Source organism: Equus quagga, chromosome 7, assembly GCF_021613505.1.
Source record: "Equus quagga isolate Etosha38 chromosome 7, UCLA_HA_Equagga_1.0, whole genome shotgun sequence".
Taxonomy (NCBI): domain Eukaryota; kingdom Metazoa; phylum Chordata; class Mammalia; order Perissodactyla; family Equidae; genus Equus; species Equus quagga.
Window position 1 is genome coordinate 21,625,724 of NC_060273.1, and position 13,186 is coordinate 21,638,909.

A 13,186-nucleotide genomic window follows, 5' to 3' on the forward strand; every position below is an offset into this window, starting at 1 on the left:
CTGAGTCTCCAAGGCAAGCAACCGCAGCTGACACTGGAGCAGGGAGGCCAGAACGCTGAGCTGAGAGTCAAGAGCACCTGGCTCAGGGCCAACCCCATGGCCTAGTGGTTGGGTTCATGCCCTCTGCTTTGGCTGCCTGGGTTCCTGGGTTTGATCCCAGGCACAGACCTACACCACTCATCAGCCATGCTGTAGAGGCAACCCACATACAAAATAGAGGAAGATTGGCATGGACGTTAGCTCAGGGCAAATCTTCCTCTAGCCAAAAAAAAAAAAAAAAAAAGAGCACTCAACTCTGGCCATGTATCACTGGTGGTCTCAGAGGAGTCAGCCCCTTTCGGGGCTCATTCCCTCCTCTGTGCAGGGTAGGGCTCAAATTCACTGGCCTCCAGCTAAGCCTCTAGCTCTGTGGTTCCAGAGAGGAACACAGCAGGTCCATAGCCCCCATCAGAACCTGGGACCCCTAGGTCATTCCTCCCAGCCCAGCCTACGGGGTGCCTTTGTACGAATCAGAAAAAAAGTTACCCATTTTGGATAGAACCAATTCAAAAGAGGCTCCCTTCTGGGTGGACCAATTAGATGCAAGCATGCCCTCTGAAGAGAACAATTAGAAAAAGGCAACCCTTTAGGTGGACTAATTTTAGAAAGGCACTTTTCAGGCTGACCAATAAGAAAAAGGCAACATTTTGGGTGAACCAATTAGAAAGAGGCGACACCAACCCCCAGGTTCTTGCAGTTCTTAAGGTGCAAGGCTTGGCAGAGCAGAGGTGGGGCTGGATATCAACCCCTACTCACCATCTGCCAAGATGCCCTGTGCAGTGCGAGCAGCCTAAACAACTGTACATGGGAGCCATGTCCCTGGCCCCTACATTTTCTTGGCCAAGGAGGCCAAGATCTGTCTTTCCAACCAGAATAATTCAGTTCAACAAATTTAGATGTTTCCTTCCAAGTTTCTCTGTCCTCCACCCACCTCCTCAGCCCCTCAGCTGACCCAAATTCCCACTTCCATCCTCCCCCGACTCATCCTTCCCCGTGAGAGCCCTGGAAGGAGCAACTCCCGCACCTCTGACCAGGTCGCCTCCATCTTCTTCCTGCCTTGCAGGGCACCATCTATCCTTTCATGCCTCTGGGCCTTTGCATATACTCTGTTCTCTCTGCTGGTGATGCCCCACCTCTTGAGCCCCCTGGAAAACTCTATGCTTTCTCTAAGACTCATCTTAAAGACTTTCTCCTCTGCTCCTCACTCCCTTCCTCAAATGTGCCAGTTCTTGCCTCTGGGCCTTTGCACCTGCCAATCCCTCTTCCTAGACCATCCCCCCCAGATCTTCTGACTGGCTCCCCCTCCTCCTGCTAGCCACAGCTCACTGTCACCTCCTTGGGAGTTCTTTCCTGAACATCCTATCAAACCACCTCCCCATCAGCCTCTCTCACATCTCGCTGTTTTATTTTTTCATAGCACTTTTCACAATCTGAATTCATTTTTCCTTTATTTGTTGATGCTTCCAGGGTCACTGTGAATAGTCGTGCATGTTGTAAATTGCAGAGGAGGTAAGTGGGGCTGAAACTATAAGCTAGTGCTCAGAGCTGCAGCTGCCTGGAGGGAGCACCTTTTCCTAATTCACACACTGGCACCATGAGAGCAGTGCAACAGCCCTGTTGGCCTCCCACCATGACCTGCAAGCCCACCGAGGCAGGAATATCATCTGCCCTCTCCACTGCTGTGTGCCCAGTGCCCAGCACAGTGCCTGACATGTAGCAGGTGCTCAAAAAACATTTTTCAAGCAAACAAGTTCTACTCAGATTCTGTCACTCCTACCCTCTTCCTGCACTCCTCAGCAGAACACACCAGGGGCTGCGTGTGGTCCATCTCTGGGTCCCACAGAGGCTGCGTACAGTTCATCTGGGGTGGATCCCACAGGAAGCCAGCAACGGAACTGGACCCACAGTCTGGGATGGTAACTGTTTGTTAAGGGAATGTGGGGGCACTCAGTGAGTTGAAGGGTAGATGTGTGAGTGGAGGAATCCTGGGGGTGCTCCCTCGAGCTCAGAGCCCTGCCTGTCCCAAGGGCACTGCCCTGAGCCCCCAGTCCCACCTGGCTCCCTGGAAGTGCACATGGCAGGTTCAGGTGGCCTGGGTACTCTGACCGAGATCCAGGTGCCAAGTGCTGCACAGAGACACACAGTCAGGAGGTGGCATCTGAGGGTCCTGCGGAGGCAGGTCAGGCTCAGGCAGGGGCGGAACTGAGGCACCGCCCTTCCCTCTGCTCCCTGTGGCCACCCACCGGCCAGCCTCTCAGCTCTGGCAGGGAAGGAGTTAACCTCTCAGCTTCTCAGCATGAATGTGGAGCTATTAATACCCACAGCCAAGCCAGTCTGCCAGAGCAGCCACTGGAGTCGGAGGGAGCAGGGAGCAGAGGGAGCGATCTCCAGTCGGAGCCAGCGCTGGAGCCAGGGCTCCAGGGGCAAGAACTTTTCTCAGGGACAGTGTGGGTGCGGTGCCAGCCTCACCTGGCCCTCATTCACCTTTCAGCTTCAGGTCCCGACCCTCCCTCCTGGAGGCCACCCATGCCACACACCCCAGTGGAGGAGAACTAACTTTCTCAGGGGAACCACCTGCGTTGCCGTGCTAGCTGGACAGGAGGAGCGGACGCCTGGACAGAACGATGAACACATGGACAGGGCATCTGCGAGCCTGTCCTCCCAGTCTTGCCTCTGACAGGCAGCAGTAGAGTTGGCAGCAGAGGGGCCTAGGGCTCCACAAGGGGCAGCGAGGGGCCCTGCTGGACCGTTGTCCACCAGCGAGCCACCTCTGAGTCCCGGGGGCTGGCAGCTGCTTCCAAGGCCCAGTCCTGTGGCTGGAAGCCCTGTGGGTCAGGACAGTCCCCAGCAGACAGAGCCACAGGCTCTTCCACCCACCAAGGCGACGGGTAACCTGAGGGAAAAGGCACAGGTGGCAGGTAGGCAGGCGCGGGGCCCTGAGGCCAACAGGCTGCTGACCCTGGAGTGCTCTGGCTCAGGGACCCCTGCCCAGCCCAGGGACGATGTTGCTGAGGCTGCCACCGGCCACGCCTGCGCTGTCCTGGAGCTGCCTCCAGCCTGGCCCCTGGGCTGTGGAACAGAAGATGTGCCAGCCTTCTGCTTCGTCTGCTTTCACAGGGAGGAGGAGGAGGAGTTGCTGGAAGAGGTCCCACTACAGAGGTCAGTGCCCATGGGTGGGCAGCGGGTGGGCAGGGCAAGGGCGCACGGCTCAGACTTGGGGCCCCTTGGGGCCTGGGAGACCTGTGTCTGAGTCTCTCTATCTGTTCCCTGCCTAGCACCCACTGCCGCCTCCCTGTGTCTGACTCTCAGCTCTCTCACCTGGTTGTCACCACAGCCTCCTGCCTGTCTCTCTCATCCTGGCCCCACAGTGACCTTCTTGCCCTCTCCCATTATGGTCAAGTCCCCCCTGCTCAGAGCCCTCCATAGCTCCCAGCTCCCACAGGATGAATTTGACACCCAGCTGAGCTTTCAAGGCCTGCTTGATTGGGCCGACCCCACCCACCTCACCTTGCCCTGCTCCCCTATATTCACTGCCCAAAGTTCCCTTCCCCTGCTTCCCCTCCATCCAGGCCTAGCTGCAATGCCTCCTCCTCTGGGAAGCCCTCCAGGAAGCCCCTGCTCCACCCCGAGCTGAGAGCCACTTTTCCTCCCTGCACTGGCACCTAATAGTGTTCAGTCTTTGTTGAATTAATAAGTGAAAATGTCTGAATGTGTATATGCTGGAGCATGTGTGTGTGTGTCTATATGTGTGTGTGTGTGAGAGAGAGAGAGAGAAAAGGGAGAGAGTGGGGAGCTGGGGAAATGGAGTTTCGTGTGACTGTGATTGGGCATTTGGGGGTGAGTGTGTGTGAGTGTGCATACACGTTTGTGGGAATGGATGTGAGTTCTATGAACGTGTGTGGGAGAGGGGCTGTGCACTGTGCCTGGGTGAGGGTGCATGTCCTAGGACCATTGTCCCTTTTGTCAGCTCTCCCCATCCCCACCAGCAGGGAAACCCAGGCTCCAGCCAAATACATTACCCAAGCTGTGACCGCAGGCTCTGGGAGTAGATGGCAAATCCGCCGGGGAGACAGGGTGACCTCTGCTCCAGCACAGCCCGCCCACGCCTCCATCATCGCCTGAGTCAGCACTGCCTCAGGTTGGGGGAAGGGCAGGCGCAGGGACAACCCAGGTGCCCCTCCAGGCCCCTTGCAGGAGGGCGGGGGGGTGGTCTACTGCAGCCCAGGCCAGGTTCCTCTCTGAATGTCTCTGTTTCCTGGGTCTGTAATTTTCCCTCTGTGGGCCTCTGTCTCCTCATCTGTGAAATGGGAGGATGCTCCCTGCCATGGTTGTGGGGTCATCATTGCACAAGCAGTGACTGAGCACCCACGGAGTGCCAGGGCCTGAGCTGGGGGCTGGGGCCCCAGACCCAGCCCTCACAGGGTCACAACTGCCAGGAGAGACAGACAGGCAGACAGATGCATTTGGCAGAGTGATGGCACCTTGATGGGTGTGGGTGTACTGTGCTCAGGTTGTCAGGAGGAAAGACTGAGCCCTTCTGCCCACAGGAGCCCTAGCAGACCCTGCGGGTCTGTCTTAGAGTGAGATCTTCTCCCAGGTTGGGCGTGAAGTTGAGGAAAAGGCACTACAGGCAGCGGGGATGGCAGGAGCAAAGGCTTGGTGGCATGAAAAAGAAACTGTGTGTGGATGGTAGAGCCGAGGCAGGGACGGCAGGGGCAGATGGCAAGGACCTTGACTGCTGAGCCAAGGACTTGATCCAGAGGCAGTGGGGTGAGCAGTGCAAAGGGCTCGAAGCAAGACAGGGCCAAGTTAGGAGACTCAATGGGACGATAGGTGTAGAAGTGCTCCTGAACCCCAGAGCAATGGACTCCCAAGAGAATCATTATTTTCATAGGAGCTCAAGATGCCTGTTGAATGAATGAATGAACGCATGAATGAGTGAATGAATGACTATAACATGGGGAGATAGGACATCAGAATCATCTGAGTCGACTGTTAAAAAATACACACTCTTGGGGGCCAGCCCCATGGCCGACTGGTTGAGTTCGCACACTCCGCTTCGGAGGCCCAGGGTTTCTCGGACATGGCACCGCTCATCAGGCCATGCTGAGGTGGCGTCCCACATGCCACAACTAGAAAGACCCACAACTAAAATTACACAACTATGTACCGGGGAGCTTTAGGGAGAAAAAGGAAGAATAAAATCTTTTTTAAAAAAATGCACACTCCCAGCACCCGCTGGGGCCTCTGCAGCCTCAGGTCTTAGATGGGTGGGCGTGGGATTTTAACCAGTCCTGCCAGGTGAGCAGCTTGAACAAACCAGCATTTGAGAAACCCCAGAATAGACAGGTGCAGTCCTAAGAGTCAGGCACCCATGGGATCCTGCTCTCCTCCCCGCCCTCCATCTCCCACCTCCAACTTTAGGGCCCCCCTACCCCCTGGGGGCTGCCCCTCTGCCTCCCGCCCTGGGAGTATGGTGGCTTGCATTTGCAGGAGCTGGTCTCCTTTCCAGCTGGTGGGTGCTGGCCCTTTAAGGCCTGGGGAGGAGACACCGCCAGGCTGGGCAGAGACAATGACCACAGGTGCCAGGTAGTGTAGCTAAAAATACTGAGTGATGTGGACACCAGGCTGTGGGAGCCAGGCAGTGCTGGCTGGGAAAGCTCTGAAGTGATTCTTTCCTACTGGAAGGGGGGCAGTGGGCAGTGAGGTCTGGTGGGGTCACCTTGGGGGCTTAGAGGAGACACCCCCCACCCCCACCCCTCTCAGCCATTCTCCAGCCTCTGGAAGTCGCCAGGATTGACTCCCAATAGCCAATTACCACGTTTAGAAGCCCTGCGTCATGCTGACTCTGTTGCATCCTGCTTCTCTCTGACCCTGGGGAAGTCATTTCTTCTCTTCGGGCCTCTGTAAAATTAAAGTTGATTTTCTCGGCACTTATAAGGACAGAGAGGCAATGACGGGTGCAGGCAACTGGTTCACTCATTTGTGGATTCAGTAAACTTTCCCCGAAGCCTCCTGGATGTTGAGGCCACAGAGATAAACACGAGCCGGCACCCCTCTGGAGGAGCTTGCAGCCTAGTGAGGAGAGGACACATACGCTCCAACTATTCCACGCAGCGCAGTGTGCTGTGATAGAGGTGTGAGCACCGTGCCCTTGGTTTCTGTTGTGGGAGGATGCAAGAATACATCTGCATTGGATGAAAACTTGTCAGCAAAAGTGTCACCCACAGTGTTGCTCACCAGCCACCTACACATGGTGCTTTGATGTATTAATTAAGGTGAGGCTAGCTTTTGTAACAAATAAGCCTAGAGATCGCAATGACTTGACGATAGAGCCTTATGTCCTGCTTATGCAAGGTCTAGAGGGGGTTGGGGTGTGGGGGAGACCCTGCTCCAGTTAGTCTTTCGGGGACCCAGGCTCCTCCCACCTGTGACTCTGTCATCACCTCAGGCCTCAGAGTCCACTGCTGGATCCTCTGCAGCCACTGACAGATGAAGAAGAGAACAGGGATTGCATGTAGGTTTTGATGAGCCAAAGCTGGAAGTGGCCTACTTCACTTCTCCCACGTGCACTGGCCAGAACAGCTAACTGCAGGAGAAACTGGGAAACGCAGCCCAGCTGTGACGACTTCATAGGGTTCTTGTGAAGATGAAATATTTGGTGCACATGAAAGCACCTGGCACATACTAAGTGTCCAGTGTGTTCATTCATTCATTCATTCTATCATTAATTCATTCCACAAATTTCATTGAGCTCCCTCAGTGGACCGGCACTAGAGACTGGACGGTGAAAATAACATCTCTGCTCTCACGGGGCTGACGCTGAATGGGAGATCTGAACAAAACACAAGGACACAAATAAACAAATATGTTCATAGATGTTCGAAACCCAAGTTAAAGATACAACCAGAGGGATGATGGGGGAGACGCTCCCTTGGCATAAAGTGAAGAGGAAAGGTAGGGATGTTTCATCAGAAACCTAAAGAATGAGAAGGAGCTGGGCAAGGTGGGGGCAGGAGCATTCCAGGCACAGAGAACAGAGAGTGTGAATGCTCAGGGGCAGGCTAGAGTGTGGGGAGTGCGAGGAAATATCAGGTCAGTGTGGCTAGAGCAGAGTGAATGATGGAGAGGGTGACATGAGTGATGGAGAAAATGACAGGGGTGATGGGGAGAGTGACATAGTGATGAGGAGAGTGATACAGTGATGGGGAGAGTGACAGGGGTGATGGGGAGAGTGACATAGTGATGAGGAGAGTGATACAGTGATGGGGAGAGTGACATGGTGATGAGGAGAGTGATACAGTGATGGGGAGAGTGACATGGTGATGAGGAGAGTGATACAATGATGGGGAGAGTGACAGGGATGATGGGGAGAGTGATGAGGTGATCAGGAGAGTGACATGGTGGATGGGAAGAGTAACAGGGGCAAGGGGGAGAGACAGGAACCCAGTAGATATGTAAGCCTTGTGGGCCATGGTGAGGAGAGTGGGGTTCATTCTGGATGAGATTGGGAAGCTTTTGGAGGCTTTTAAGTGAGGGAAGAGTTCTGATGTAATTGACATTTCAAAGATGTCTTGGGAAGAATCAATGGCAGCCGGGCCAGAGTGGACAGGTAGCAGTGTGGACATGGTGATGATGGAGGGAGTGTGGCAGCGGCCTGGACCAACTCAGGCCTCATAGATGGGGGAAGTAGATGCCTGTAGATATATTTAGGAGACGGAACTTGCTGATAGGTTAAAGGAAGAAGGGAATCGAGGTGAACCTGAGGTTTCTGGGTCGGATAAACGCATGGATGATGGGAAGGCTCAGGGGATGGAAGAGATGTGGTGAGAAATGTGAATTCTGCTTGAAAGCGCATGAGATGTCCAAGTGAAGATGTCAAGTGAGAATTTGGTACCAAGAGTCTGGAGCTCACGATGGGAGGCTGTTGCCTGGTGATAGAATATAGAGACATCAGCATAAAGATGGCATGAAAGCCGTGTGCATGCAGTCGCAGGAAGCAAGAGAAGAGCATCCCAAGGAGGAGGGAGACAGTGGACAGCTAGCTTCACAGATGCCAAACAGGCAACGAAAACGAGGGTGGGTTTAGCGACACAGAAGTTGACAGTAACCTGGATAAGAACACTTCATGAAGAGGTGGAGACAAAAGCAGCTCCAAGTGGAGATTTCTGGTTAAAGGTGGGGGACTGAATGCACCTTTAACTTCTCTGTGTCCTGAAACCCCAATCAAAGGAAGCGAGGGGATCTTTCCAGTATGCACATTAGTCTTTTGCTGCTGCCCTAACAAATTACCACAAACTTAGTTGCTCAAGACCAAACAAATTTATTATCATACAGACTATATGTCAGAAATCCACCACAGGTCTCTCTGGGCTAAAATCAAGGTGTTGCAAGGGCTGCTCTAGGAAGAACTTTCTTTTCTTTTCTTTTTGAGGAAGATTGGCCCTGAGCTAACATCTGTTGCCAATCTTCCTCTTTTTTTTCTCCCCAAAGCCCCAGTGCATAGTTTTTTGTTTTTTTTTTTTTAAAGATTTTATTTTTTCCTTTTTCTCCCCAAAGCCCCCCAGTACATAGTTGTATATTCTTCGTTGTGGGTCCTTCTAGTTGTGGCATATGGGACGCTGCCTCAGCGTGGTTTGATGAGCAGTGCCATGTCCGCGCCCAGGATTCGAACCAACGAAACACTGGGCCGCCTGCAGCGGAGCGCGCGAACTTAACCACTCGGCCACGGGGCCAGCCCCCCAGTGCATAGTTTTATATCCTAGTTGTAGGTCATTCCAGTTCCTCTATGTGGAATGCAGCCACAGCATGGCTTGACAAGTGGTGTGCAGGTCCACGCCCAGGATCCAAACCAGCAAACCCTGGGCCGCCAAAGTAGAGCATGCAAACTTAACCACTCGGCCATGGGGCTGACCCCTGGAAGAACTTTCTGGAAGCTCTAGGGAAGACTCCATTTCCCTGTCTTTTCCAGAAGGCACCTAAACTCCTTGGCTTGTGGCCCCTCCCTCCAGCAAGGCAGCATCTCTCTGGCCCTCCTTCTGTCATCGCATCGCATCTCTTTCTCTGACGACAGCTGGGAAAGGTTTTCTGCTTTCAGGGCTCCACGTGATTAGACTGGGCTCACCTGAACAATCCAGAATCATCTCCTCATCTCAAGACCCTTCACCTTAATCACATCCACAAAGTCCCTTTTCTCCATGTAAGGTAACGTACTTCTAGGTTCTGGGGATTGAGACGTGGACATTTTAGGGGGCCATTATTCTGCCTCCCACAGTATAAATCAGCAAGAACTAAGAAATTGAAAAAGGAGACGACAGGAACAAAATTTTGGAAGCTGGAAAGAAAATACGTGGTAAGGGATTTAGCAGTCTAATGACAGGTGTCCCTCAAGTCCCAAGCTGGGAGCGAGAAAAGTCCAAGAGCGCCACGGTTTACCCTAAAAAACCCCAAAGGTGCTGATGTTGATTGACGAAGCACCCCTGGAAATGGGAGTAAAGCTGGGGCCAAAAACAGTCGGATTGGTCTACGAAGAACTTTAATCCTCAGATTCCTTCTCCGCTCAGCTGGGCAACTGCCCCTCCCCCACCCCAACAAAGGCTGAAGGTTTACTGTCCAGAGAGGATGAAACACAGGGTCTCTGAACTGGAGGAGACCGCACGAGAGGAGGGGAGTTCCAGCCCCAACCAGAGGCATTATTTGAGCACCGCACCTGAGCGTGGGAAGCCCTGCCCCTGCCCCCACCGCCTGGGGCCTCCTCCCTCTTGGCTCCCAGAACAGTGAGGTTAGGACTGAACTCTCCAGGCACGACAGTCTGTACATCAGCCTCCGAATGTGTCAATGACAGTATTCTGTTACTGTTGTTGTTGTATTTCCTGTTTTAGTTTTCTTCTTCCTGCCTCTCTTCTATTTCCTCCAAATTTCTTTTCTTTCTGTTTGCGTTAGTTCTGTCTTTTAGAGTCTGACTAGCAAAGAAAAGAATACCTAAATAGGTTGGCATCAGAGATTTCCCAATCAGACATCTCACCCAGAACCCTCCATACTGAGCCCCTGAGTCAGACAGCACCCCCACCCCAGCACAGACCTACTCAGCAGCTGGCTTTTATAAGTGCTATTTTGTGTTCTTTAACTAAGGCATGGTGAGAGTGAGATGCAAAGATCTTAAGTGGTCAGTGTAATGCGTGTTGTCAACAAATGTGTAACCCACACCTCAATCAAGATGTAGAATATTTCCACCTTCCCAGAAAGTTTCCTCCCCACCACACACACGCAAAGGCCCTATCCTTTCACTCTTTAAATCTCTTAAATATGAGCAGATAACCAGGGATCATCAACATTTGAGAAAAACCTCTAATATAAAAGGCAGAACAGAAACAGAAAGACAGAATTTGGAGGAAACAGAATATACAGGGAAAAGAAAACTTGAAAAAACGAAACTGCTATTACTACATCCAGAGACTTAGGGAAGTATATTGTAACTATGAAACAAAAACTAGGTGCTGTTTTGAACGGAAAAAACACTCCGAGAATGGACAAAACAAAAATGTTCTTAGAAATTAAGAATATCCTAGCAGAAATGGAAAACTTACTTAAAAGGGTTAGAACAGGGGCCAGCAAACTATGGCCTGCAGGCCAAATCCAGCCTGCGGCCTGGTTTTGAAATATAGCTGTATTGAAACACGGCCGCATCCATTCGTTTACGTGCTGTCTGTGGCTCCTTCACAGAGGCAGAGCTGAGGAGTTGTAATAGAGACCATATGGCCCACAAAGCCTCAAATATTTACCACTGGGACCTTTACATAAAAAATTTGCTGACCCCTGGCTTAGAAGATAAAGTTGAAGAAATTTCCCAAAAGGTAGAGCAAAAAGATAAAGATACACGCGTCAGTTTGAATGCCTCCAGTGAACAGATGCCGAGCTGGAGTTAGGAGTGCAAGAAGTCCTAGGGGGCTGATGCCAGTGGAAAATAAAGGAGCAGGAAGCAGGACTGGGCAGGGAAGCTTTTGAGACAGTCATGTAGATCTGACACCTGTGAAAGGAACGAGAGAGGGAAATGGATCTGGGCAGAGAGAGCCTGAGCTTCACGCAGATCAAACAAGTCTTGGCCAACCCAGTGGGGCCCCCCAAGCAAGGACTGCCCCTTAGAGTGCCCCACGTTAGGCAGAAATGGCCAGGCTCCAGTGTCCTTGCTGTGCCCGGTCATTGGCCGAGGCTGCCCAAGAAGACCTTGGTCTTGGCTCAAAGGCTGTGGCAGATCTCAATGCTGGAAGCTGTCAGCCAACTATACTCCTCACAGCTAAGTGACAGGGAGAACCCAGTGAGGCAGCTCCATGGCTGCCACGATGTGGAAATAAGAAAGAAAGAGGACCAGTGCAGGAATCTAACACCTGACAAAGGAGATCCAGAAAGAACAGAGAAAACAGTGGAGAGGAAATAGTTGATGAAAAATTTCAAACATTTCTCAGAACGGAAGGACCTGAGTTTCCAGATTGAAAGGGCCCACTGAGTGTCCAACCACAGGGTAAAAAGAGACCCGCACCAAGGCCAGTCACCAGTAAATTTCAGCACACAAGGGCAAGAACATTCTACAAGATTGTGCCAAGGATTAAGAATCATAGTGGCATCAGACTTCTCAACAGCAATCCTGGAAATCCTCTCCAGAAGAGAAGGGAACAGTTTTCAAAGTGTGAAAGAAAATTCTTTTCAGCCTAGACCCTATATCCAGCCAAACCATTAATAAAGTGAGAATAGAAAAAAAGATCTTTTTAGATACAAGGGCTCAAAAATTTTACCTCCTAAGCACCCTTTCTTTAAAAAGCTACTGGAAGATGTGTTCTGCTAAAACAAGTGAGTAAACCTAGAAAGAGTAGGACTGGGACCCAGCAAACAGGGGCGCCAACAGAAGAGACAGCCGAAGGGCATCTCGCAGATTCCCATGGCACGCAGGCTCCCGCGTCTCCTCCTTTACCTCAGGTCCCTGTCCACTTCTAGACCCCTGCACAGGAAAGCTTCCTCATGGAGTTGGCTTCTTGTCCCCGCTCTGCCACCTCCCAGTTTCTCTTTGTTCTTACCATTACTTCCATTTTCCTTCTGTAAACATAATTTCTATTTTTATTCAAGTTAAACATGCCCATAGTTTAGAATCGAGAAACATGTGCAGGCCCCACTCCCATTTCCTGCTTCTCCCTAAGAACTGTTTCCCTTCTTTTAGTAATTTTCACCTCTGAAAATCCCAGGGCAGCATCTCTGGGCAGCAGGCCTGGAGGGCAGGTAGTTCACATTGGAATAAGTCAGAAATAGAGAAGATTTCTTCAAGGTGTTGAAATTGATAGAATATCTAATGCGTTTCAACTTTTCAGAGATTTACACAACAAGGAGAGAATGTGGGTTGAATTAGACATAAACACATAGAAAAATGAGCCCTCCCTTCCCCCAAAAAAGAGTTATTAAACCCAGGAAACAAAACTTTTGTGCAGAGGCAGCCCTGATGGCCTAGTGGTTAAAGTTTGGCACTTTCACTGCCTTGGCAGCCAGGGTTCGTTTCCCAGTCTCGGGACCACACCACCCGTCTGTCAGTTGCCATGCTGTGGCCGTGGGTCGCATAGAACAGCTGGAAGGACTTACAGCTAGGATATACAACCATGCACTGGGGCTTCGGAGAGGAAAAAGAAAAAAGAGGAAGATTAGCAACAGATGTTAGCTCAGGGCGAATCTTTCCCCGCAAAACAACAACAACACTTTTGTGCAGAAAAGGAAATTTTAAATTTTAAATCTCTGCTCTGCAAAAGATGCTGTTAAGAGAATAAGAAGACAAGCCATAGAGTGGGAGAAAAATATTTGCAGAAGACATCTGATCTGATATAGAACTGTTCATCTGATAAAGGACTGTTATCCAAAGTATACAAAGACCTCTTAAAGTCAACAATAAGAAAGTGAACAATCCAATTAAAAAATGGGCAAAAGATCTGAGCAGACACCTCACCAAAGATGATATACAGTTGGCAAATGAGCATATAAAAGATGCTCAACATTATACGTCATTAGAGAACAGCAAATTAAAACAACGAGTTACCACTGTGCACTTATTAGAATGGCTAAAATCCAAAACATTGACAACAACAAATGCTGGCGAGGACGTGGAGCAACAGGA

The 13,186-nt window shown here is 51.2% G+C and overlaps 1 protein-coding gene across 1 annotated transcript in view; it reads left to right on the top strand.

Moving 5' to 3' along the window:
• The first annotated feature begins 3,045 nt into the window (after positions 1-3,045).
• SBK1 (SH3 domain binding kinase 1) overlaps positions 3,046-13,186 on the top strand; it is a 47,659-nt gene continuing 37,518 nt past the window's right edge. Inside the window, exon 1 of the mRNA XM_046665503.1 lies at positions 3,046-3,198. The gene's annotated coding sequence lies outside the window, so the exon portion shown is untranslated. The remainder of the gene's footprint in view (positions 3,199-13,186) is intronic.